The sequence below is a fragment of the Ammospiza nelsoni genome, chromosome 23 (assembly GCF_027579445.1).
Source record: "Ammospiza nelsoni isolate bAmmNel1 chromosome 23, bAmmNel1.pri, whole genome shotgun sequence".
Taxonomy (NCBI): domain Eukaryota; kingdom Metazoa; phylum Chordata; class Aves; order Passeriformes; family Passerellidae; genus Ammospiza; species Ammospiza nelsoni.
The window spans coordinates 7,410,894-7,438,642 of NC_080655.1; positions in this window are offsets into that span (position 1 = coordinate 7,410,894).

Sequence of the window (27,749 nt, forward strand, 5' to 3'; positions counted from 1 at the left end):
GAAGAAAACCTCAAAGTGTCTTGAGGCATGAATGGGTCCCACTGAGGTCCATCCCCAACACAGGCTCCTCATGGACTCTTTGGAGGAGAGAATTGGAGGCAAGGATGGCACAAAAACCTCTCAGAGATTCAGTGTAGAAAGGAAATCCAAAGTACCTTAAACACACTGAGTATTTAAAAGTACTAATGAGCCCTACTGTTTGTTAGTACAAAGCTCTCAAGGGACCCGTTAAAGCAGATAATTGGGGCCATGATTGCACAAACCTCTCACAGAGTCTGTATCAAAAGGGAAACACCAAGTACCTTAAAAGAACAGAAGTACCTCAAAGCATTAATGAGCCTGTGCTGGTTTGACCAGGAAGTGGGAATTCTGGGATGCTGTGGTCAAACCAATGGGTGCTCAGATTTTGATACTGGCACCTGATGTGGCCGGTGGGATTTGGACACACCTCTGAGAACACACAGGGGTTAAAAACCAGAGCTTCGTCCCTGGGAAACTCTCTTTGGGACTTCCGTCGGGAAAGGCTTCAGATCTCTCCCCCTGTCCCAGCTGCCGGCTGGGCGGGGGGAGGGGAAAAGCCATGCGGCCATGAGGTAGACCCAGCCCAAGGATGGAAGGGTGGAAGAGACCAAGAGACATCGGACAGCCATCAATTCTGTATTCTTGTCTGCAGAAACAACTGTAGGATAAACAATGAGTCCAAGGATGCTGCATTTGTCTTGTCCAACTATCAAGAAATCTTTTTTTGTATGAATCTGTTTTTTGTATGAATCTCCGCGGATACCTGTTGGTATCTCTGCATGATTTTCATCTAGAAAGCACACTAATTTAGAAGCTGCCAATGCACACTGTGCCCCTGGTGGGAGGAGGTCTGTGTTGCTATGGAATCGACTGAGGGTTTTGCTGAGGGCGTCTGCTTGTCGCTCACTAATGATTGCCCTGTCTGCTCTTGTGTCACTGTCAACACTTGTGTCTGAGCGTGCTGGCGATTTCCCGCGCTCCCTTCTGCCGTTTCCCAGATACGGTAAAGGATTTCCTTCCACGTCTGTCTGAGAATAGCATTCTTTCACAGAGTGTTTTCCTCTTCCGCACCGCGCACAAATTGGCCTTTCCGCTTTTTGCGCTGGCGCTGGTGTATGTGTCTGTGGACAATTCTTTCTCATGTGTCCAAACGCCCCACATTTGTAACACTGTCCTCCTGGGGAATTGCTCTTCTTCTGCATTGTTGCAAGAACTTTGTTTGTGTTCTCATTCTGTTGATGAAGTATTTTTTCCAGCATCTTTTCCAATGCCTTGTCTTCTGATTGTCTCTCTGAGTGTCCCTTTATCTGCTCTTCCCATTCCTCTCCTAACTCGTTCTTCACAATCGATGCGACATGCTGAGGTGTCCCCACCTTGCTGCATGCCTCCACCATCTTTGCCAAGGATGGCCATCCTGGCATGGCACTAATGACACGTTGACAATCCGGGTTGGCATTGCCGAAAGCTAATGCTTTCCAAGAGAGGCCTCTTTGCTTCTTCAATCGTCACCTGTCGATCCACCGCTTGCGTGAGTCGATCGATGAACGACATGAATGGTTCTGTGGGACCTTGCCTGATGCAAGAGAACGGAACATCCAGAGTTCCTGCTGGCATAATCTGCATGATTGCCATTCGCGCCGCCTCTTTGATGGCATTTAACACTCTTAGTGGAAGCCACACTGCTTGTTCCCCTGGGTTGTCATCCGGAGGATCTCCTGCTAACTGCGCTTCTGTGAGATTCGCGTTTGGCCCACCTAGATATCTGTTTCGCAACTCTTAAAGATACTTTCTCCATCCTTTTTCCCAGACGAGACTCTGTGTGTCAGTGAGAATCATTGCCACAATGCTTCGAATGCCATATGGCGTAAGGTCATACGTGGTGAATGTCCCTCTTAATAGTTGTTTGAAATATTGTGAATCCAGCCCAAAAGTTTGAGCCGCCTTCCCTAAGTTATTGGAATATGAATCCCAATATTACCAGTTAGATAGCGCCTGGGCCAGTCTGACCCTTGCTGCTAGGCCAAAGGCAGCAACTGTGGTGTGTCACCCCAGAGATACCTTGGCTTGCTGGAGATTGCAGCTGGGCACTGAACAAGTCCAGGCTTGTTAGGAACTCCATTTACCTCAGGAGGAATGGCTTCTGGCGGTGGTGAAGAGAAAAAGAGATGGATTCTGCTGGAGGGTTATATCCAGAGGTTTATTCCATGGTTACAGAGGTCTGAATGTGAGCAACTGCTCCAACAGAATTCCGGCTGCATGGTCTGATTCACCTTTTAAGCTCAGGCACAGGGGGAGGGGAGGTACAGGTGAGCCACCAACCAGGTGAGAGGGGCAGGGTCTCAGGGGAAGATGACACCCAGACAGGCCAATGACCCCTGGGCCTGAGGGGCATCCTTTGAACTTGACCAACCACACGACGCCTTGCTGGAATGTTAAGCCTGATTGACAGGACTCACTCAGCATGGGGGCAAGGGGGAAGGGAGAGAGGTATAGGCACACCTGGGGAAGTGACCTGGAAGTCTAAAATGGGACATTACAGCACACCACAACATCTCCCCCTAGTTTTGTTTAAAAAGAAGAGGACTGTGTTTGTGGTGCAGAATGATTGCCAAACCATGGTTGGTAAATCAGTTCTTCCTCTACAGGAGGGTCAGTGTTTTCCCCTGAGGCTTCCAGATCATCTATTGGAGCACTGAGGGCTTCCAAATGGTAGACCTCAGGAGGGGGAGATGAGCTTGAAATTAACTTGAGCACCATGCGTTTGATTAGTCCAAAAACAATGCTAACAACCACAATAACTAAAATAAACAGCACTAAAAACACAGTTTTCAGAATAGATCCCAACCAGCCCGAGAGTCCCCAGCCTTTGAACAGTCCATTCAGCCACTTGTCAGTTTCTCTGTTGATGTCCGAGAGCCTTTGTCAAGGTAGTCCATATGTGGTTTGGGCTGCGGCACTATGCAGGAGATTGCAGGTGGGATGATCACGAGTAGGACGAGAAGCAGGCTCGGTCTCATGGCGTCTCAAGGCTACACACGAACAGTGGGATCTAAACTGTTACAAAAACTTGAAACAAACATATATTACAAACTATTCCAGATAGGAGGCTTAAATGGAATTTCCTCCAGAGAACGCATGCAGCGTTTTCTTCTCCAGGCAGCATGAGCAACCTGGGGTGCTTCTGTAGATTTCTCTGAGACCTTGGGAACATAGGGCTTTACCCATTTGGAAGGAACCCACCTTAAACCAGAGGGGGTGGACACACAGGCGTATCCACGTCCCCAGGTAACCAATTTGTAAGGTCCCACCATTATCCAAGTCTCAGGGTCCTTTACTAAAACCAGAGGCTTTTCTTTCATCAGCCTATGACTGCTCCCCCCAAAGTGACGTAGGATGGGTGGGTTCAGGCTGTCAAAAGAACAATTCAGAAAATTGATTGTGAATAGCGCCCTGGATAACCAGATGTGGGGAGGTTCTACTTTCAGAACCTGTTGTTGCTGGTCCAGGACCCTTTTAATATCACGGTGAGTTCTTTCTACAATGGCTTGACCTGTAGGGGAGTAGGGGATGCCAGTTTTGCGCTCTACTCCCCATTGCTGCAGGAAGCTCCTGAATTCCTTGGATTTATAAGCAGGCCCATTATCAGTTTTCAGCTCCTTGGGGATGCCCATGAAAGAAAAAGCCTGTAAGAGGTGCTTAATAGCATCGATAGATGATTCTCCTGTGTGGGCAGAAGCATAGACCGCTCCAGAAAAGGTATCTACACTAACGTGAACATATTTCTGCCGTCCAAAAGACTGTATGTGTGTTACATCTGTTTGCCACAGTTCACAACTGTTCAGTCCCCTTGGGTTTGCTCCCATACTCACTGTAGGGAGTGCATGTTGTTGGCAATTTGGGCATGTGGCCACAATCGCTTTGGCCTGTTTTCAAGTGATGTTAAACTGACAAACCAGGCCAGGTGCATTTTGGTGGAAAAGCTGGTGGCTGATTTTTGCCTGTTCAAAAACATTTGGGAGAGTGGCCATCACTGCAGGTGCAGCAAGAGCATCTGCCCTTCTGTTGCCTTCAGCGATAAACCCTGGCAAGTCAGTATGTGACCTGACATGCATCACATAAAAAGGTTGCTCTCGGTGAGTGACTAACTTCATAGTATTTTGACCTGATTTTAACTCAACTGGAATGTGAATGCACTTAAAATCACATCCTGCTAACTCCCTGATCTGGGTCCTTGCTTTTCGGATCAGTTCTGCTACCAGCTCCTGAGGCTTTGTCAGTCTCTTGGACCTTTTGTGACTGAGGAAAACCCATTCTATGATCAAGAGAGGGTCCCTCTGGTCCCGGTCCTTTTTTGGTGTGTTCTTTGCCTTAGGTGTTTGTTTTTCCTCCCACTGGAAAATAATGCCATGGAGGTGTGGCAACTTACCTAGAATGATAAATTTGAATGGCAGGTCAGGCCGGCATCGGTTGGCCTGTCTTGTGGACATTGCAATCTGAACCTTTTCTAGAGCTTTCTGTGCCTCTGGGGTAATGGACCTAGGAGCACCTGGGTCCTCTCCCCCTTTCAATAAATTGAAAAGAGGGGCAAGGTCTTCGTTAGTCAGACCGAGCCATGGTCTTACCCAATTCAAAGACCCACACAACCTGTGGACATCCGCAAGGGTCTTGATCCTTGGATTGATTTCTAGTTTTTGAGGAACAATGGTCCTATTTCCAATTTCTAAGCCCAAATACTTCCAAGGTGGCATCTTTTGAATTTTCTTTTCCTGGAGCTCGAACCCTGCAACAATCAATGCATTGATCGTTAGGTCAAGCGCATGTGTGAGTAAATCATCACTGGGGGCACACACAAGGATATCATCCATATAATGATAGATGATGGCCTCTGCGGCTGCACGCACTGGGGAAAGCAGGGAAGAGACATACCACTGGCAGATAGCTGGAGATACCTTTAATCCCTGAGGAAGAACGGTCCAATGGTACCTTTTCATAGGTGATTCCATATTAATGGAAGGGACGGAGAATGCAAAACGCAGTGCATCGTCAGGGTGCAAGGGGATTTGGAAAAAACAATCTTTAATATCAATAACAGCTAATTTCCAATCTTGGGGAAGCATTGTTGGGGATGGCATACCAGGTTGGGGAGAACCGATATCTTCAATTACATTATTAATTTGTCGGAGGTCGTGAAGAAGTCGCCATCACTTTTTGTCAGCGTTTTGGATGACAAACACTGGAGAGTTCCATGGGGACATGGTCTCCACAATGTGGCCCTTTTTTAGTTGCTCTTCCACTAGTTCCTCAAGCACCTTTATTTTTTGTTTACTGAGCGTCCACTGTTTTACATCAGCTGGTTTGTCTGTTTTCCACTTCAGTTTTTGGGTGGGGCGCTGTTGTTCAATGACTGCTGCACAAAAATGCTGTGGAGAGTCTGGAATATCAATTGTGACACCCCACTGGGCCATTAAATCTCTCCCTAACAAAGGTTCCGAGTAATCCAACACAAATGGATGGATATTTGCCAATTGTCCGTTTCGTCCCTCAAATTGAATAGTGCTTTTGGATTGTCTTGCCAATTGCAGACCTCCTACACCTCGAAGATGACCTGCAACATTTTGCAAAGGCCAATGTGCTGGCCAGTCTTGTACTGGAATCACTGTGCAGTCTGCACCTGTGTCTACAAGCATCTCAATGCGTTTAGACTCCCCACCCCCACTGACATTACACCATAATTTGGGTTTGTCTTTCCCAATAACTTGGACCCGGGCGACTGTGGGCCCTTGTTTTTCGATATTTTCAGGTAAAGATGGCACAGGGATAGCTTGTGCAACAATTTGTCCCTTGGGAAGAAACAGGGGTGGGTGGAAACAGTGCAGGCTGAGAACGAATTGCTCAGGATCTGATGTTGTCATTCCTGGAGCAATTTTGATCTCTTGTGGTGTGTGTTTGGTGTCCCCAATGACGATGTACTTACAACGAATTCAGTTCCAAGTACCCTTCTGTTCAGGATTGACAGAGACAAAATGCAAGTCAGTGTCCTTCAGGTGGAGTGACTCTGTCAGCTGCAACCTGTAAGGCTCATTGACAGAAGACGTGGTTAACACAGGATCACTTAAATCATACACAGTCTTTGAAGCACCTGCTTCACTTACACAAACATTAATATTATCGAGTGCTTGATTTGTTTTGGTACCCTTCTTCCCTTGGCCTGCTCTTTTTGTGTCTGCACGCCTGGCAGGCCGACGCTCCCTTTTCAGTTTTTTTTTGTTGTTGACCCCCAGGGAGGGCTCTTAGTTCTCCTCCCCTGCCATTTCTAAATTCATCAAATTCCCTTTTCAGGGGGCACTGGTTACTCCAGTGCCCTAGGTTGTTACAAAGCAGGCATGGTTTTGTGGGCTCAGCCATTGCTGGTCTCCGATGCTGCCCAGGGTACTGATGTGCTGAGGGGAAAGGCGCAGGGCTGGCAACGGCGACACGCTGAGGTGGTCTTGGCAGCGGCCTTGGTCTGGTGTCTTCAGCTACACTCATCAGAGGCACTTTCCTGTTACAGACTAGAAGCATATCTTTTAGGGTAGGAGAAGGTTCTATATGAAGGCTCAGGAATGCCTCTTGACACTGTTCATTTGCATTTGTAAATGCCATTTCCTCTAAAATTGCTTCCCTAGCATTCTGTTTTTTAACTTGTATTTCAATGGCTCTACTTAACCTTTCTACAAATTTCAAAAAAGGCTCTGATGGTAGTTGTTTAATTTTACTATAGGGCTCAAAAGGCCCCTCAGGTTGTAGGGAAAAGAACGCCTTTTCAGCTGCTTCCTTTACTTTCTCGAGTGTTTCTGCAGGAATTGCAGTAGCTTGGATTGAGGGAGAAGACCATTGGCCCTCACCACAGAGGTGCTCAATGGTGATAGGGTTACCACTGTTGTCTTTGGCTGTGTTTGGATCAGCATGCAAGCCTGGGAGAGCATCTTTTAGCATTTGTTTCCATGCTATTTCCCATAATTTAAATTCTGTGGAGGTCATGAGACAGGAAAAAAAGCTGTTTTAAATCATGTGGAATCACTACAGTCCTACTCAGTTCAGAATTTAAAAGGCCACGGAAATATGGACTGTGTGGACCATATTCTTTATGAGACTTACAGATCTCTTTAATCAATTGTCGTCCAAAAGAACTCCAATTAGCAGTTGGAGCTGCTCCCCCCTGAGATGCAGGCTGAAAGGTAACAGGAGCCAGTGACAACATGGGACTATGCATTTGGTCTGCTGTGTCCTGCTCTGTATCCCTTGAATCAGAAACATTGGGATCACAGATACAGGTTTGGGGAATGGCAGTGGGTGTGTCCCCACCGTGGGAACCCGGGGAGGGGGCGGAGACGCAATGGGTACAGGGGGCGGGGACAGGGGGCCGGCAAGGGGCGGGGAAACCGTGGGAACAGGGGCCGGGGTCAGGGGGCAAGCAGAGGGTGGGGACACTGGGTGACATCACGTCAGCAGACACCCCCTGGGAGGAGTAGAGGGGCGGAGCTGAGGGTATTGCAGGAAAGGGAGGGGGAGGGGGGAAGGTGTCACAAGGAACAGGAGGAGAGGGGGGTGGAATTTTGGGATGCTTAAGAGGATTTTGGGAAGAAGAAGACCAGGTTTGGGAAGATGCCATGTGGCATCCACCATCTTGTGGACCCCCTAGGGACTGGGGGCCATTTTGGGCATCACTGCTCTCTGGAAAGCTGACACGTGCTGTGGGTTTCAGAGGAGGGGACACAGGAGATAGCGAAAGGTTCCACGCAGCCTGGCCAGGGCCTTGTGGACAGGGCAACTCAGGTATTTCAACAGACTCTGAGAGTCGACTTCCCAATGAGTGTGCTTTCTTTAAAATACCAAGTTTTGGGGAAAGAGGTTTAGGGGTTTTAGAGCTAGGAGAGGGAGAAACAGGGAGAGCAGAGGTACATGGTTTTACATTTGGCTTTTTCTCCATTTCCTTTGGTTTGAGCAATGCTGTTCGAATTTGTAAACTCCAAAACACAAATTTAGCTGAGGGTGCATTGCCAGATTGTCCTAAGGTTATCAATTAATTCCCAACTTTATCCCAGAATTGAATATTGTGAATTTCTTCAGGGGAGATTTTTGGGAAGTGGAGGAAAAGCCATCTTGTAAACTGTTTCAATTTTCCCTTTGAGAACTTAACATTACCACTGTCCAAAATGCTAACAATATTATAATACATCCCTTTTTGTACAATGCTGAGTTTCAAACCCATGTTAGATGTAAAAGGCAAAGTACTAAATCCCGCCTGACCAAAAACAAAACCAAAATCAGCTACCAATTTCTAAAAAAAAACACAGATAGGAAAGCGATAACGAGCAGACAAAAGCTTCATAATGCAGCTGTATATACTGCTTTTAAAATTCCTGGGCAGCAGCAGCAGGGCACGCCCTGCCGAGCCAAGGCAGACACAAAGCCTCCCCCGCCGTGGAATGCAGCCCTCCGTGGAGCAGAGAGAGCAGCCACGCCATGTGGCAAGCTGAAACCGGGGCCCCCCCGCACCGCGTGTGCAGAGAATCCTCCTCCCCCGCACAGAGAGAGAGAGAGAGAGAGAGAGAGAGAGATATCCCTTGACCACGTGGAGACAGCCGAGCATGCTGCGCTGCAGAGCCGGGGGGAAGGGCAGAGAGCACTCCCGCTCCGGCGGGAATTCCAAAAGAGAGTAACACACGCAGCAGAAAGCTAAAAACTAGAACGCCATGAATTCCCGTCTGTGGGGCTGCGCAGCCAAAAATGCAAAGGCAAAAAGGAACAGAACTCTCGGCAGAGTCTGTTTTTGAGCTTCTGCTCCACCGAGAGCAGAGATACTCACCCGAAATGGAAGCTGTAGCTTGCTGGGGTCTAAGGCAGGTCTCCTCACCGGAACAGGACCTCTATGGACGAGAGAGGCTCCCCTGTTCTTCCTCTGGAAAATCTGCTCACCACAAAGGAGCTGGGCTCTCCAGAGGCGCCGAACAGTCCACGAAACTTCTTCTGGGAATATTCCCAAAGTCTCTAGCTGAGGGCAATGCAACCAAAGCCCCTTTCAGCTGGATGCACGGCTGCCAGAAACTTCTCCAAGGTACTGCGAGTCCGTCTCGGGCTGCAGAGTTGCTGAGCCCACCCAGGGATGCCAAAATATTGGAATATGAATCCCAATATTACCAGTTAGATAGCGCCTGGGCCAGTCTGACCCTTGCTGCTAGGCCAAAGGCAGCAACTGTGGTGTGTCACCCCAGAGATACCTTGGCTTGCTGGAGATTGCAGCTGGGCACTGAACAAGTCCAGGCTTGTTAGGAACTCCATTTACCTCAGGAGGAATGGCTTCTGGCGGTGGTGAAGAGAAAAAGAGATGGATTCTGCTGGAGGGTTATATCCAGAGGTTTATTCCATGGTTACAGAGGTCTGAATGTGAGCAACTGCTCCAACAGAATTCCGGCTGCATGGTCTGATTCACCTTTTAAGCTCAGGCACAGGGGGAGGGGAGGTACAGGTGAGCCACCAACCAGGTGAGAGGGGCAGGGTCTCAGGGGAAGATGACACCCAGACAGGCCAATGACCCCTGGGCCTGAGGGGCATCCTTTGAACTTGACCAACCACACGACGCCTTGCTGGAATGTTAAGCCTGATTGACAGGACTCACTCAGCATGGGGGCAAGGGGGAAGGGAGAGAGGCACACCTGGGGAAGTGACCTGGAAGTCTAAAATGGGACATTACAGCACACCACAACACTAAGTCTCTGAGTGGTTCGTGACTGATCCTTTCCCATCTCGGGTTCTGTCCCTGGGCATCATATGTCACTGGCATTGTCAAATCTCCTGAACCCGGAAATAAATGCTTGTCTTTTGCCAACACTTTTCTAATGCGCTTCCAGTCCATCGTCTTCACCAGCTGTTGAAATTCCTCCTCTGGAAACTCCATCGGTGTTTGCATGAACAGTGGAGTTGTGGAGGTCATCGATGATTCATTGTACCTCATTCTTTGCTTTGAGGTTTTCGGCCTCGCTCCTAAATCCGAAAAGGAAACTTGAGGATCCTGTTGATATCTCTTTTCGGCTGTATCAAAAGAATGCAAGAAGCTTTTTGCTGCTTCCGCTGCCGACAGCATCCACACCAGAACACCTTCCGATGCTGTAATCCGTATGATGTCCTCTCCTTGTTGCTGTGCTTCATCTAAATTTTCTTCATCTTCGTGAAATCCCGAAGTTGAAGGATAATCCATTTGTTACATTGTCATTGTTTTCTTAGATGTACTTTTCTTTTTATATGTTGTTGGAAAAAATCGCTGCATTGGTGCAGTCTCGCCACGAGACGGTGCTGTGGCTCCACTGAACAGATCCGGCATGTCGTGCACTTCGGTTATCCCCCCACGAGGTGGTGCTGTCACCGGACTGGACAGCCTGGATGACGGCATGAACTCGACTGCCCCTCGTTCGGCCGACTGCCGTGCCTGCAATCTTGTTTGAGACCGAGTCTGCATGGCTTTTAATTCAACTGACAATGGAGCTTGAATACGTGAACGTCTCCCTTGGAGGGAAGAGGCTTGGGCCCCAAGGGTTTGGACTGAAGGCACCGGGACTGAAGAGGGGGTGGAGCCCCGGGATGTGGAACCCTGAGCACGGCCCCTCCTTGCCCGAGACGTCACAGGGGTTCGGGCCCTCCTCCGACCGCGCTCTGCTTTCCGCGCATGCGTGCTTTCAGAACTGCCCCCCCGTCTCTCCCGAGCTGACGTCACTCTCTCCCTCCCGTTCTGCCTCTGAAGTCTCCCCACTACAATCTGTCCCTGATTCTCTCTCCTCCTCCTCTGACGCTGTATCCACTCCTCCCACCGGTGCGCGCAGCCCACCCCCCGCCGGCACCCGGGCACACTCAGCGATACGAGCCGATCTCCGCGTCCCGACTTCCAGGTCTGATGTCACAACCGCGTGCCTCCTGCGTCTCCCAATACGGTGGCCGACTGGGGCTGTGCAGCCTCTCCCAATTCGCTGCCCGTGTCTGACGCTGTTGCGCCGGTTTGAGATCCCTCCTCCAGAGTCCCGTGAGCCTTGCCCTTCGCGCGCGTCTTTACCACTGTGCCGGCTGAGGCAGCCGCCGCTCCCGGCACTGCGCTCGCGAAAGCCGCACCAGAACCTGTGTCTCCCATCGCCTCCTCACTCACGCCCCCCCGCCAGCCTGAACCGCTGCCGCTGTGCTCGACCCGAGGATGCGCTTCCCCCGACCCCTTCTCTCCCCCTTGGGCCCCCCTTCCGACACCGCCACTTCTGAGTCGGAGCCTGAAGTCCCCGTACTCTCTGGGGTTTCAGGGCATTTTAGGGATCTCTTGGGCTTTCTGGGTGGTGGGATTGGAGGCAATGATATCGCTCCTTGCTTCTGCTCCTCGAGAGCTTTTTCCCCCTGGCTAACTGGGGCCAGAGCCAATCTCTGTCTAGAGCCTTGCTCTTCTCCCATTGCCTCTGAGGGATCTGCAACAGCTTGTTGCCTTTCCAGTCTCTTTGACTGCACTGAGATACCTTCTAGCATGATTCTTGCCACAGACAGCAATTTTAAGGCTGTCTCATCTTTTTTCGTGGCTAAAAGGTAGAGGTGCCTATTAATTTCTTGCCAAAACCCTACTTCAAACAACAGACGCGTCTCTGAAAACGGGTAATTGAGTCTCACCCAAAATAAAAGCTCTTTCAGCTCCTTCTTTGGGATCCCTACTGTGTACGTTTCTGCCATGCCTTGTAAGGTGGACAAAATTCCCAGCTATTCTTGGGAGAGTGTGCCCCCCATGTTCTTAATTTTTGACCTTCTCACCAAATCTCTGTCATCAGAGCAGTCCGAAGGCTCCCGATCTCCGTCCAGCAGGTCACAGGAGATGGATCCAGAGGCACCTTTCTGGTTCCGATCTGGGCTGTTCTCCTACGAATCTTCTTCGGCAGAAGCTGAGAGGTGTTATTCTCAGTGACTGCTGGTTTTTTTTTTTCAGACTCTCGGCCGTTTTCTGGCTTCTCTCCCAAGGAGTTATCAGTGCTCTCCTGGGAATTTGTCCAAGTCAGGAGCTGCCCTCTCTTGGCTCTTCAGGGCTGATACCCCCCTTTTTGGTGGGAGTTGCCCACGCAGCGGACGCCAGTTGTCCCGACCCTCGGCTGTTCTAATGGCCTGGAAAGGCTTGGGATGGCCTTGGGACAGCCCGCGCTCCAAAGGACGAAAGGAGTCTTCAGGTTTTTCAGTTCTTCAGTGTTGCTTATTAATTCTTATCTACAATATTTTCTCCCGGCCCAACAGAGGTCCACACAGCAAGCCAGCCATGAGCACACTGACTGCCCTTGGGGCGGTCGCTTATCTTTATACTAAAACTACATGTCAGATATTTACCTTTTCTCCCCAATACCTCTCACCCTTATTGACAAGTGCACATTCAGTAAGAACCAATCTCAAAGTGCCACCATCACCATCGAAGATGGATGACAAGAAGAAGAAGAAGAAGGACGGGACATGCCCTAATTCCTCCATCTTGTCTCCTAGAACCCCCCTGTACCGAGATTCTAAAACCTGTGTTTTCACTCTATAATTAATCTATCCCTTCACCATTTATCCCCGTGTGATCCTGCCATCCTCATACAGGTGTTGCTTCCTGTGCAGGATCAAAGTCTAACCACCAAACACTTCTGGCAACATTCCAGGACTTCCGAGCCCCCCAAGGGTTGTCTTGGTGACTCTGCACATCAGGAATGTGCTGAGTTCCCACACAGAACCAGGAGGGTTCAGTGTGGGTACCCCTCGGCCCCAGGAGGTGAAAAAATTGAGGGGGGCAGATGTCCCAAAGGAGAGACTGTGCCTTTTTTGGAGTGAGACAAGGCATCCTTGAAAGACAACCCTAGAAGCAGCTCTGGTCCATGCACAGTGGTGAGAGCACTGGGCCTAGAAGGAAAGGTGTTACGATGGCAAAAGGATTTTCTGGGCAGTGCTGAGTGACATGGAAGCACACGAGGTTTCAACGTGTTTCCAGGGGAAGCCTATGGTGCAAGAAGGACTCCTCTTCATGAACTGAAGATTGAGTATTCTAAAGGGTGGTGCTGGACTGAGAGTTGGTGATTTGGGGGAATGTATTGCATTGGGAAATTTTGGTGAGAGGAGAAGGAAAGTGCTTTTGTAAGGTTTTTGTTTTTCATTTTTTCCCTTATGTTTTTTTCCCTTTTTTTTTTCTTTCTTCTTTTCTTGTAATTTAGTTAATAAAGTTTTCTTTATTTCTAAGCTGGAGCCTGCTTTGCTTATTCCTGGTCCCATCTCACAGCAGACACCAGGGAGAGGGTATTCTCATGGGGGCACTGGCTTTGTGCCAGGGCTAAACCATGACATAGCCCCACTGAGGGTTGTTACTGACAAAGAATCTCCAGGGACTAATTAAAGCAGATAATTGGAGGCCATGATTGCACAAACCTCTCAGAGACTCCAAGGCAAAAGCAAAACCCAAAGTCCTTTGAAAAACCTTCAGTCCCTGCAGGGAGCATTAAGAAGCCCCCAGGGCCATTCCTGAGCAAGGCTCCCCAGGGACTGCCTCCAGCAGATCCTTGAGGCCACTGGGATGTGGGCTAGGGGGAGATGCTGAGGGCAGGACAAGGGGCTGACAGTGCCCACCCTGGCTGGGGTTGTGCCAGGAGGCCCCAGAGCCTCAGGACAAGGTGTCTCCTCACAGCCCTTGGTGGCACAGACCCTGCTGTGCCCCAGGGCACCAAGACTTGGCTTCTCTTTGTCCCCATCTGTCATCACTGCCTCCAGTTCTCTGCTCAGCCTGGGGACACTTTCTCAGTTGTGTCCCTCAGCGGGACCCATTAAAAGTCCAAGAAAGTTTGGAGTTGGATTCTGACTTGGAGTTCTGGAGAGATTTCTTCAGATCCCTCTCAGGGATTGATGCTCAGGGCCTGAGCACAAAGCCCCAGAGGCTCATTAAAATCCTTGTTCTGTGCTGCTGAGCTGGGCTGGGCTCCTGGCCCAGAGGCAGCTTCAAAAGCACATTTCTCTTGATGAGCAGCTCTTCTGCCAGGCAAGCAGGGCTGGGGCACTGCCTGCAGCCACTCTGGGCACAGCACAGAGGCACAGAGAGCTTCAATCAGTCAGGGCTGGGAAGGTGCTGAGAAGTGCCTGGAGCAAAATCACAGCCAGCACTTGGCACAGGAACCTCTGGCTGCAGGACAATGCAGCTGCAGCTCCTGGAGTGATCTCCTGAAGCTGGAACATCCCAATGGCTACAGACTCTGTGAGTACAGCTCTGAGTATTTCTGGTGCAGGGTCAATTAAATGCTCATGAAACTCTGACATGCTGAGGGTTTCTGATTAGTCTTAGAGTATTTCCAAGACAAGGATTCTGATAAAAATCAAGACATTTCCTAAGACTTTGTATTCAGTTTTCTAATATTGGAGAATGGCAGGGAGGGGGGAATAAATATTAAAGGATGATTATGAATTTTGACAAGTATCTGAGACATCCAAACTGTTATGTTTAGTGATCAGCAGGTTCACAGGAGATCCCTAACGTGCTTTCAGCCTCTCTGCCCATGGACAGCACCAGCATCACCTTTGCTGGACTCATCAGGCTCAGTCTGAGCTGTCCTTTCTCCAAGCTGCAAACAGAACCTGCCCCCAGCCAGTGTCCTGCAAACAGGCAGGGTTCTGTAAGGCCAAGGAGAGTGCACAGAGATTTGGGGTCTGTGAGTGCTGGCAGGGAGAGATCAGGCACAGGGAAACACCTGCAAGAGGAAAATCTGCAGGAAGCAGAAAGAAGATCAGGGAAGGAGAGAAAACAAAACCCAGCAATGCTGTGGCAGGGAGAGTTTAGAGATGCCCACAGGATCCCCTCCAATGCAGCCCCTCCCTCTGAACAAGCCCCCTCCCTCCTGTCCCTCAGCCAAGCGTCTGCCCTCAGGGCCAGGGCTCCAAGGCGTGCAGCCCCTCCTGTGCAGGCAGAGCTGCAGCAGAGCCATGGGGCAGCTCTGCAGCCTTGGCCCCAGTTCTCTCCACAAAGCGCAGGGCTGGGAGCAGCTGCCCAGCACTGGGGGCTCTGGCAGGGGTCACAGCTGGCTCAGAGTGACGCTATCCCCAGTGCCTGGCTCTGGGCAATGCTGTCAGTGCAGCCAGGGAAGGAGCTGCATCTCCCTTCATCCAATGCCATCACAAGGACACTTGGGAGTCTCTCTGAGATTTCAGTCCAAGCTGGGGGCTTCAATCCAGGGTGCAAACCTGTCCAAGAGCATCTCTGAGTTATAAGATTGATGGGGAAAGGCAGAGGTGTTCTGACACTGAAAATGCTCTTAGGTTGATGAAATGAGAAATGCAAGTCCTTGGCTACAGAAATGGAACTGGGCTGTGGTGGATCCATCTGTTCCCAGCAGTACCTGGTGACATTTTAGGGGAGCATGGGAAGTTGATCACCTGTCACAGACATCTTTTCATGAAAATCCTTTCTTTAGGATTTTTCCCCCTTCTGAGAAGCTGTGGCCTCAGCAACAAAATGTAAACAATGGTTATCTGCTGCTGTGGAATACAACAGGTGGATCCGTGATTGGTCTCGGATGGATGTTTGGATTTACTGACTACTCACGGCAGAGCTGGGTCTCTGTCTCTGCTGAGACACAGCTCTTTGTTATTCATTCCTTTTCTATTCTTAGCTTACCTAGCTTTGGAGAACTTTCTTTCTACTCTTTGTAGTATAGTCATAATGTAATAAATATAATAAAATATTAAATCAAGCCTTCTGAACATGATGTCAAGATTCTCGCCTCCTCTCTTCACCCTGAAGACCCTTGCAAGCCCAGAAACAATTGGTGAACCCCAACTGAGGAGGACAAACCATCAACTGGTGACCCCTTGTTTGAAGAATCATCATTTGATGAGACCCCAGAGGAGCAAGTGCTGCACTGGGTAAACCCCGAATGTGTGGCATTGATGGTTGCTTCACAAGTGACCACAGAAGTGGATTCTAGCCAGGAGCTGAAGAACTGAAGATCCTGATTTGGACAGAGTTCACAGCAAGGCTGACCACAAAGAAAACCTTCTGAAAAGCCTCCAGGAAGATGTCTGGACAGCACAGCAGCACCATGGAGTTGGCCAGAGCATGCTGGACTCTTTCTCAAGAGTCTGTTGGCTTTTCCCTTCCTTAAAATGCGGCCCTTCATAGTTTGTGGCTGATGATGTGGAGGATTTGTCCCATAGAGGATGAGGTTCCTTTCTCTCCTTCAGAGGAGACACTTATTGCCCTCTGGCAAAAATGGAGTGAAGAGGATGGAATTGTCCTGTTGGAGACAGATTTCTATGAGTTTTTTCGATGGGCAAAGCTTTTTGGGTTCTTTACAAATGTGCTATATGCCCTCGATGTTTTCGTATGGGAGTGCATGGATTCCATTTTCCAATTCGTTTTGGACCGTGGGTTTGGATATCCCGGGATCTATCCAGCATTCAGAATGCTCCTTCCAGTTTTGAAACGGAGAGCAGCTGTTTTTCCCTGGATTGCTAACTGCAAGGGGCAAGCTCCATTTCCCCCGAATTCAGTGGGAGAAGACCCTTTGGAGGAAGATGATCTGCTCCTTCCCAGCCCCCCTGAATTGCACCGGGGGGGCAAAGTTTCATCCAGAGCCAAAAAAGTTTTTTTACTGCGTCTTTGGAGCATGCTTCGATGCAGCCATCCCTTCCCACCCTTCTCCCTCTCTATGGGGATGGGAGTGGGCAGCACCGCCCCAGCCAGCACCCCGGGCAGCCCCGCAAGCACTGCCCCTTGCAACCCTGCAGGCCCTGCCCTGGCCAGCCCCGCAAGCACTGCCCCTTGCAACCCTGCAGGCCCTGCCCTGGCCAGCCCTGCGAGCACCGCCCTGGGCAGCCCTGCGAGCACCACCCCTGGAAGCCTGGCAGGCCCCGCCACAGCTGGCCTCTTGGACCCCACCTCACTCAGAGATGGGGGCGGCACCAGTCTCCGAGGCCCCCCTTGCCAGGCCAGCACGGCCGCCTCCCAGACCTGCCCTGCGGCCGCCTCCCCGGGCGGTCCCACCGGTGCCTCCCCCAGCTTCCTCGCCTGAGTCTGAGAGCTCAGAAACACCGCTCCCTGTGGCTGCTAAGCAACAGCAATCCTCCACTGCCACCCCTCCCGACTGTTCCTCCACCTCCCGTGCGCACTCCACCAGCTTCTGTACCTGCATCTCTGCAGTTGACCCCAGAGCCAGGGCCAGAAGACACTGCCGACCCCATGTTGTGCCCGCCAGCCTCTCCCGCAGAGGCAGAGCAGCCTGCAGTCCCGCCACTCCCGGCAGCAGCTGTCTCAGCAGTTCCTGCACCCAGTGCGATTTCCCCCCCAAGTTTTTTGGGCTGTCCCGGGACTGCCCCTGCGGGGAGAGCTGGGACAGGGGAAGAGGGCATCAGTCTCTCCTTCCGTGGAGCAGGCATGGCCTGACAGCTGGGGGCAGGGGCAGCCCGTCTGCTGGCATTCAAAATCAGCGTTCTCAGCGGGTTGGGGGATGTTTGGTCAGTTGCTGTCCCTTGGAGGTTGCCATCTTTGCCGCTCCTTGCACGCCCTAGCAGCGATGGGCAGGTGGGTCCTGAAAGTTCTGCCTTTGGTCCCCAGCCGGGAGTGGGTGGTGCCGTGAGGCAGATGGGAGACACACCTGTTGCATTTGCATTGCAGAGGCAGAGGGCAGAGCAGGAAGTGATCATCGCTTGTTTGTTGTGGGGAAAAAACATTCCTAGACCCGAGATGAGGGTTCTTGGGGCTTCTTCTATTTCCCTGCTGCTGGCATGCCTCAGTGGTTTTGGCGTAAGGAAGCATCTCACCACCAATTCTGCCATTGTACTGGCAGCAGGGTGCAGGCCTGTGGAAATGCAGATCCTGCCTCGTGGGTTTGGCCTGGGGTTGTTGGGCCCAGATCCCTGGGCCAGGACCATCGCCTGGCCTCCTGATGGCTTTGGGGGTTTTGCTTTCCCCTTCCAGCCTGGCCTGCCTTTTTGTGGGCCAGATCTGGGGTTCCTAGTCCCTCTCCATGAGCCAGGGCCCCCCAGGGCCTTTCTCTGGCTGCTCTGCTGCTGCTGCTCTTTTCGATCACAAAAAAAAAAAAAAAAAAAAGAGTTGAAATATCTGGCAGCAGCTCTGAAGCATTGAAGGGCCAAAAAAGGATATTCCAGAAGTTCTCTCAAAATTGTTTGTAATTGTTTTATGACTGTCAATGGACTTTTGATAACTATTGATGGACTTTTCTGCAGCAAGCCAGTTTCAGGACCAAAAAGGACTTTCAGATATGTCAAAGAAGAACATCTTCAGTCCATGGACTTTTTCCTGAAACTCAGCTGTTTGGACTTGGATTTCGTTTGCATTGTTTTTGCATTTTCTATACTGTAAGATTGTTTTAGTGATTTGATAGAATTGTATGTTCTACAGGTGAAGAAATTGCCTGTTCATTTCACACCAGCACTTGATTTGGATTGGCAACAGATAACCTGTCAAGTGTTTGTTTTTTCCTCTGCATGTGCACGGAAGAGAAAATTACAAACACTTTTCTTTCTAATTTAAATAAATAAAAGAAAGGTGACATGTCACAGACATCTTTTCATTAAAAGCCTTTGGTTAGGATTTTTCCTGCTGAAGCTGAGGTGTTTCAGCAACAAAATGTAAACAATGGTTATCTGCTGCTCTGGAATGTAACAGGTAGATGCGTGATTGGTCTTCTGTGGATGTTTGGATTCACTGACCACTCACAGCAGAGCTGGGTCTCGCTTTCTGCCGGGACACCAGCTTTGTTATTGATTCCTTTTCTATTCTTAGCTCAGCTAGCCTTCTGAGAACTTTTTCTCTCTATTCCTATTAGTATAGTCATAATGTAATATATATAATAAAATAATAAATCAAGCCTTCTGAACATGAGGTCAACATTCTCGTCTCTCTCTTCATCCTGCAACCCTTGCAAGCACTGTGACACCCTCCCACATCAGGCCAATTCTCAGGGCTCCTTCCCAAAGTGAGGTGCAGCCCATGGCCTCCACTCTCCAGCTGGAACAGAAGGAAGCACAGAGTTTGTGGTTGTGGGAGAGGAGCTTCTCTTTCCTGCCTGCTTTCCCTTTGGGACAGGTTGGTGGGTGCTCATTTGATAAAGACAGGTTTAAACACTGAAGCAGTTGTGTTTCAAACTGCTCCCTTCTCCAGCTCTTCTGTGGGTATCCTTGGACAAAAAGCCTCTTGGTGGGAGCTCCCAGTGGCAAGTTAAGGAAGGAGATTGATATTTCAGGGTTGTGACTGCTGAAAGCAGCTGGTTTCTGGAGGTGTCCAGAACTGGGAGTGGCTCCTTTTCTCACCTGCCTGCAGCAAAGGAAGTTGCAAAGTGGGAATTTCATTTGTGGAGATGGCCATCAGGGATGTTTGCCGAGAGATGAGCTGGCAGAGAGACAGGTCTCGTGCTAAACTGGCTGTGTGTTTGTTTTGATGGTGGAGAGGGTCAGAGATGCAGACACAGACACCAGCTGAAGGAACAGTGCAATTTACTGTAATGCAAAAGGGCAAAAAAGAGTCAGGAAAGGATAATCTAAGCAATGCACCTCAGCATTATTACAAAAGGGTGCCTCTGGTGATTAAGGAAGATCCATCACCAGGTAGCCCAATGGTTTCCCCTTCATCCAGAGCTGCACATCAGCTGGGGGAAGCTGTCCCAGCCAAGCCCTGCAGAGCCATGGCCGGGAACCGGGAAATCCTGCGGTGCCTCCACCTTTGGCGGCCATGAGGCTCCCGAGTGCGCTGTGAGAGTAGCCCAGCTCTGATCGTGCTGGGCGAGCAATGTGCTAGAGCTTCTGCTGGGGACACAGCTGGTGTCATTCGCCTCTTGGTTTTCTCCCCGAGCCTGCCCAGGGCTCAAGGAGGAACCAAGGCCAGGTGTGGCCTTGTCCATTTTCCTCATGCAGAAAGGTGAAAATGTGTTTCACCAGTGAATGGATGCAACAATCCTTTTGATAATAACACTTGGTTACATAGAACATTGGGTTGGGAAGGTCATCTAGAGGGCAGCTTTGGCTCAGGTCCTGTTGTTGAGGCTTCAGTCAGGGTCTGTGGTTCAGGCCTTAGTCCTTCAGTATTTTGTGGTGCAAATCACACCTGTGCAGAGCTGCAAACAAACAAGTCTGTCTTAGCACATTTGAGACAGGGAACAGGATTAGTCCTGCAAGGCCAGGCTAGGGCCAAGAGCAGAAGGCCAGCACCCTGCTTTTGCCCACAGGCAGCCCTGCAGAGCAAGCAGCCCGTCCTGCCCAGGGGCTGAGGTGCCCGAAGCTGCCTCCCCGCTGTGCAGCTCTGCAGAGCCCGCGGGGCGCAGGGTCCTGGGCAGCCAGGGCAGCCTGGCTGCCTTGGAGCACAAGGAGTGCCCCAGAGAGAAGCTACTGCCCTTTGCTTTGGAACTGTTCCTCAGAGTCTTGTCATTAATCCACAGTGTTTGATGTGTTTTCCTTTCCTCTCCCAAATTTAACACAGCTTTTTGAGAAAATTGACTGATGTAGCTGCTGCTGCAGATGGTGCTTTTGTTTGCAGGTGAGGGCAGGTGACTTGAATCAAGGATAGAATCCATTGTTAACACCCCAGATTTGCCAAGTCAAGAAAGCCATTCACAATTGGGCTACCAGCGCTGAGCAGTTTTCCTAGGTTTTGGAAAGCTTTGAAGAGATTTTCCTCCAGGAGGATACCAGCAGTAGCATGATGCCAATGTTTTCCACCCCATTTCTGTGTCCTTTAAGATTTCCTCAGTGCCCAGCAGGAATGAAATGACGTGATAATGTGATTTGAGAGCTCTGTGTTGTTTGTTGCCATGTGAGTGTTCATGACAAGGTGGACACCCCACTCGTGGCCCTGTCGACTTAAATTCATCCCAATTCTGTGCAAACAGCAGACCCGAGATGCTGAGAAGAGCAAGCACAGTGGGTGGTTGTGCGTGCACGCACCCAGGGGCTGACTGCTGTGTGGGCAGATGGTTTTGCACTGTTGTAAATCTTCACTCTCCCAAGCTGAAAGGCTATTTCAAATATATATCTTAAATGAAAATATATACCAAAAATTAAAATTGTCAAAGAATACATGTGCATTAAATTTCATGCCTATTATATATTATATATTTTGATTAATATAATATAATGTAACGTAATATAACGTAATATAATAATATATAGCAATATATAATATAATAATGTAATGAATATATGAGATCATTTTTGAAGCCATTGCTTGTGGGGGATATTAGATGATCTCCTAGTGTTTGTACATTTTTGCTTTCTGCTACTGCTGATCCTAGCAGCAGCTCCCTTGTCAGTTCCTCCAGGTAACTTCACACAAAGGGATTCCATCATTTCAGTGCCTGTGAGAGCTTGGCACTGAAATGCCAAGTTGATTCCCAGCTCTCCAGCCTCCTTCTGGATTTTGGGGCATCTCAGCGCTTGTGTCCATGGCCCTTCCTTCATCCCCAGCCTGCAGCAGTCACAGTCACTGCTGCCTCCCCCTTGCTGCAGCTCATTTGCCAAAGTGCTGCCAAAGGCAGCAGAGCTGGCTCAGGATCCCTGCTGGCTTCTGGTCTCTGGGATGAGCTTCAGGGGGACTCTTGGAGCCCTTTCCTCAAGAGCTGCCCGTGGGATGAGGGATTTGTCCTCCCTGGGTGGCTCCTGCTTGCATTCTGTGCTCAGTGGAGCCCCAGAGTTTTCTCAGCAGCCTCTGCAGTGAGTTCTGAGCCAACGTGGGGCTCTGCTGCCAGCCCAAATCTGCGCTTCCCCTGCCCAGCCTGAGTGCAGGTGGGGCATGTGCTGGGCATGGCCGGAGATTTGCATGGCCAGAATCCTCCAGCATTTACATCTGCCTATGGCTTTGGGTAGCACAAATCTACACTTACTTCAGTGGAAACATTGCATTGATTGCAGATAGTTACACCCGCACTACTAATGTACAAATACACAAACATGAACTTATGTTTAAAAATGAAATTTTATTTTAAATTACAACACCTGTGCTACCAATATAGAAACACAGAAATATCAATTTATGAATAAAATCTAATTTATTGTGAGAATTGCGCTATCTAAATATATACAGATATCAACTTCTGTGAAAAAAAAAATTACTTTATTTCAACCCTCTGCAACAACTCACTGTACACAAATATTGAAGTTACTGAATTGAAGTTTAACAATTTAATTTATTACATATTACTACACCGTACAGCCCATATACAAATACAGAAACAGCAATATCCCTCTGTAAAGGAACTCAGATCCAGAACTAAATAAACAGAATTTTAGAACTATACAACTCCATACATAATAAACAGAAGTAAATACATGTATAGGCATAACAATATAGAGATGTAAACATGCATTACATATTTCATGACATATAACATGACAATATAATACAAACATAACAAACCTGTCTATAAATACACAAATATCAATGGACCAATTAAAAAATCCATACAACCCCAGCAACAGAAATGCACAGCTACAGAGCTGTACAAGTACGTAAACAGATGAATATACACACATCAATATAATAATATACATATATAATATCCCTATGCAAATATCAGTCAGTGTGTGTAAATATCCCTATACTTGTAACTATCCAAATCTAACTACACATCCATAAACAGCGCTAGATCAGGAGGGGTTGCAGCCACCGATGTTCCCAGGCTCTCCCTCGGTCTCCTCCTCCCGTGCAGAGCAGCTCTCCTGGACAGGGACAGCAAGATGGGACATCTGGCAAGCAAAGGGAACACTGAGTGAGGGTGGGGACGTTTCCCTTGGCAGCAGCTGCACTTCCATCAGGGAAGAGGAAATGTCAGAGCCTCCCCAGGAGGATCAGAAGGAAAAGCAGCTGAGTGGGCCAGGCTGTGGTGAGCTGTTCACTTCTTTCTGGCATCCCAGTTGCTCTGAGGGAACTCCCTCATATCAGGTTATTGAACCACCTCTGCACTTATCAAGACTGTGGCCCCCAAATCAATCAGCATTTATGTCTCCAGCTGCTTGCACCAATGACAGGGAATGTCCTCTAACAGTGCTGGGGCACAAAGTCACCTTGCACAGGTCACCTGACAGGGCCTTGTTCTTTCTGTGCTTCCTGTGTTTCTCCTTACCTTCCAGTTGGAACTTTTACAGCATTTCTTTCTCTTTCCCCTTGATCAGTGCTGAAATGTGTGTTTCTCTTCCAAGTTTCAGTTTGTTCAGTGATTCTGTCAAGCCTTTTCTCAGAAGCTTTTACCATGGAATTGAGTGTTAATTTCAGCAATTTTGGTGATTTTCTGTGAGATTTATGCAAGTGCCCTGTTCATTGGGCACCATTTAGGAAGGTACAAAAGAGAAAAAGGATGTTCTGTATGTCAGTTCAATAGTGGAATATTCATGGATAGAGAGAGTGATTAGCTGAATTTTACATCTACTCCTAACCTGAAAGTGCAACAGGTCATTTGGGGAGAAATTAAAGCCTGATTTCTCCTTCTACCAGCCTGTATTCAAATGTAAAGTAAATAGAGCAGGGTGAGAATCTCAGTGTTCAGTTCCTGAAGTGCCTTATTAAGGTGTTCTTAAAGTAATGGAGATAAAATCTGGGTGGGCATTCCTAATTTCCAGACACTCATTGTCAATTTCATTGACTCTGAGAACAGCAGAGATGTGCACATCATACCTTATCAATCCATATGGGGATGTTTTAGGTTCAGATTCTCTGAGGCTTTAGATTTTTAGATCTCTAGACAATGCTTCCAGCAATCTAAATACCTTTCAGAAATTAAACTTTTTTCCTTTTTACCTCAGTCTTTACACTCATGTGCACCAGAGACCTTCAGTGAATGGATTCCACTCTAATCCATCTCCAAGCTGGATCTCCCAGCTCTGTTCACATTGGTGGTTTGTGTGTCTCTTCTGCACAGTGCAATTTTAAAATCTTTGTTCCTTATTATCTCTGCCCTTCATTTTCTCTTTTAGCTTGCAAATGCATGCAGATGTATCAGAAATGATACACCTAATTTCTGATGCATCAGTCTAGCAATTTCATTTTGTCCTGTTCTGATGTTATGCTAGCCTTATATGTTTTACTCTAAGTGGACTCCTGTTTTCTTGCATGTGGAAGTTTTACAATGCAATGCTCTCATTCACCTCCTTTCATTAAACCCTTCATTAACATTAGCACAAGTAACTGTGTGATTCCCTTCTGCTTTGTAGAAGATTTGGGAAACTCAAGTCCTGCTCAGCTACAGAAAAACATACATGGTGCTTGGTAATTCCCCTAAGAGCTTAAGTTAATGGTAAACAACTGCAGCTTATTCATTTCATAGAAATTGGGAGAAAAGACATTGCAAATATTGAAGACTGTAGTGCAATATTGATGGGCATCCCTCAGTTATCCAGACAGACTGATGTCACCGGCAAAATTCCCTCTTTTCCAAAGGTTTTCATTTGCTTTGGCTGTATTTCGTATGGCTGCAGGTCACATTTCCCTTGATTTAAGGAAGTATCTTGGCAGGTATTCTTGGTGATATATCTTGCTAATTCTGCCCTTGGAGGAATTACTCAGTTCTGCAGTCTTTATTACATGTCCTGTTCTAAAAGACTTTTATGCTATTTTCCCTCTCTCTGTGTTTTCACACTTGTTCAACAAGGTTTTCTTTCTAAGAATATTAATCACAATATCCCAAAGGATTAAAAAATGCTTAGGTATTTTTTCCCTTAGTATTTACTAAAGAAAAATGATAATTTAAAAAAAAACCTGTATGCATGCTGGATGTAAAATACAAACAGAAATAAACTTGAGAGTTCTCCCAAAAACCTTAAGAAAAAAACCCATGTATTCTATAAAACCCAGTGTATTCATCTACCGTATACAAAAATGGGCATGTTCTAGAAGAGAAAATTTGTGCAATGGTTCTGCACAGAATTCTATGCTTTCAAGCTTTTTGCCCTTCAGGGGCAGTGCCATTCTCTGAACTGTAATGCTGTGAGCATGTTCTGCTTACCACGGCAGCTTTCTGCTTTCCCCTGGTACAGATCATCCTCCCAGCAAAGGGGGAGTGCAGCCACCACAACTCGCAGCACCTTCCCACACAGCAAGAACCTGAAGGAGAGAGATGGCTTTCACCAGCTGCTGCGAGTTCTAATAGTGCCACCTCTCAGCTGCTGAAAGCCTGAATTTCTGTGTTGCAGTGTGTTAGTTTATTGAGCCAAATGTTCTGCTATATAGTGGTATGTTCAAGTGTTCCCCGAGTTATTACAGTTAGTCTCTCCCCTATGTTATGCCCTCCTACCCAAGTGTCCCTCAAGGAATCCCCTCCCTCCTCACCAGATTTTTCCCTGTCTGTCAAGACAACCTGGCTCCTTTGCCCCATCCATCAGCCCAAACCCTACCCTTTGTTCCAGAAAGTTCCCTGTCCCTCACCCTAAGATCCAATCCCTATCCCAACGCTCTCTCTTCCCCTTTTTCTGATTTGTTGTAACCCTCAAAACCACACCCCAAGAGTTGCTTATTGGTTCTATATGGTGTCCAACCCCTGTTTTGAAAGATTTTAAAAACCCAGTCACAGGGGTGCTGGGGGTTCTTTGAACATCTGTTCCCTTTGGGAATTCTCAGCTATGAACCTTCTCCCTTCCTCTCCTGATGAATTTGCTGCACTTTACACCACAGAAGAGCCTCCTCTGCTTCCTTCACTCGGTCCTGCAGGGGTCCCTTCTGCTGGGCATTTGGCCTAGAGGTTCTGGCTCAGGCAAAACCCTAACCTAGCCAGTTCCCCACTCTTGCCATTGTCCCTGGAGCATCACAGAGCTAGCCAGGGCTGCGGAGGGCAGTGACAGTGACCTATGCCCTGGCATGTCACAGTCCCCTGAGACAGAGTAGAGATCTATTCTGAATTAGGTGAAGTGTCTAGGAGAGATGAAAAGTCTGTGAGGCCAAAGCAGAAGGAAAAGTCGGATGCTGGAGACAGCAAGACGACAGAGAAAGAAAAACAGAAATGACCACAAGGTCAATTTGCCCCCGACTTAGGAATTCCTTTGATAAAGAAGAACTGGTGATAAATGTCACGCGGAATGAATATGTATGAACCTATTGTGAAACTGTATGCATATGCATTTGGAAGGGGGATAAAAGGAGACCTGAGGTCTTCAGGGGTACGCATGCCTTTTGGGGACACTTGCGTCCGGCGCGCGTCGTAATAAAGGCATACCGGGCTTTACAACTTTTATAAAGTTGTGAGGTTTCTTCTTTTCTCGGCAAAACATTATGGCAAGCCAGGTAGGAGATCTCTGTCCCCGCAGGGGCAGGGGGGATAGACGGACCTCCAAGTCGTGCCCTAGGATTTTTTTCCTGGTGGGGCTCCACTTGTCTCGCTTGCCACCTGCGGAGACAGACAACGACCTGCTGGCCTGTGGAGGAAGATACGGTCTGTACTGAGGGGCCTCTGGGGGAGGGAAAGGAGAGCAAGGGAGTAAACCACCCAGAGACGTCTGGGTTCAGCTGATGGAGCAGCTGTATTAGAGACAGGGTTCATCGTTCTGATAGAGCGGAACCGCTAGTGGCTCTGGGAGTGAGCCGGGTGAACCTGTGTATGTGTGTATTGGGGGTTCATTGTTCTGATAGAGCAGAACTGCTGAGCCCACATGTGTTTTGTTTCTATGTGTATGTGATGTCCGGACACTGTGTCACTGTATGGTCAATGCATTGTGTGGTGAGTGCACTGTGTTTCTAATCGTGCAAGTGTATAAGTGTGTGGTATATAAAAGAGGGTAAATCTACAGTGCCCTACAGTGCGGGGGGGGTGAGTACTACCCATGTTTGAAGCAGCTGAGTGAGGCCTGAGGCACTGGCTGCAGCAGGCTGTGGGGGCAGGGAGAGAAGTGCCCCGCGGAGAAGCAAGTGGAGGAACATCAGTGATGGTATTTATTGTGTTTAAATGTAGTGATTTGCATAGATTTGGTACATTTTAACCGTGAGTATGAGCTCAGAGAGTTCCTTTGCCTTGGATGTTTGGACCTGATCTCTAGACTGTGTGCTGTTATTTTGATTGTGTCCAGGAAAAATTGATGTGAGTAAATGCCGAATTATGGTATGCTGTGTTGTGTTGAGAAAAGCGAGCACTTTGAGAGATATGCCCTTTCCCAGTGATTTTGTGTGGTGATTTTCTTCCGCTGCATTGTGGTAATTTGATTCTCAGATTGTATAGTGGTGTTTGTGGAAATTTTAAGATTTTGTTGCAACAAGAGTAGCATTTTACACAGGAGAACTATAGTATGGTGATTTATGCTTAACTACGATAAAGCGAGTTAAAGGAATTCCAAGAATTCTCCCCCTCACAGCAATTCAAGCCTTGGCTCTAGTGAATTTGAGATAAAAGGGGGGGGGGTGCACATGTGTGTCTGTGCCTGTGGGCATATCAGACTTTCGGCTGTGACAAGTACAGCCTTTTTTGCAAGGCAGTAAAACAAGTGTAAGTAGATACAGTGCTTAATTTTGTAAAACAGAGTTTAGATAGAAGAGATGAATTAGTTAATGAGACTTCAGCTGGTACCATAGCAAGTCTGGACTGAGAATAGTCTGCTGTAGGGATTTAAAATTCTCTGTAACAAACAGAAGAGCCTGCCTTTGTGGGCGATTTCGGGGAGCCTTTGGTGCATCAAGAGGCTGGCACGCTGCACGAGGTGACAGTGGCTGTCCCCTGAGCACAGGGACAGCTCTGGTTGCCCTGTCTCCCCAG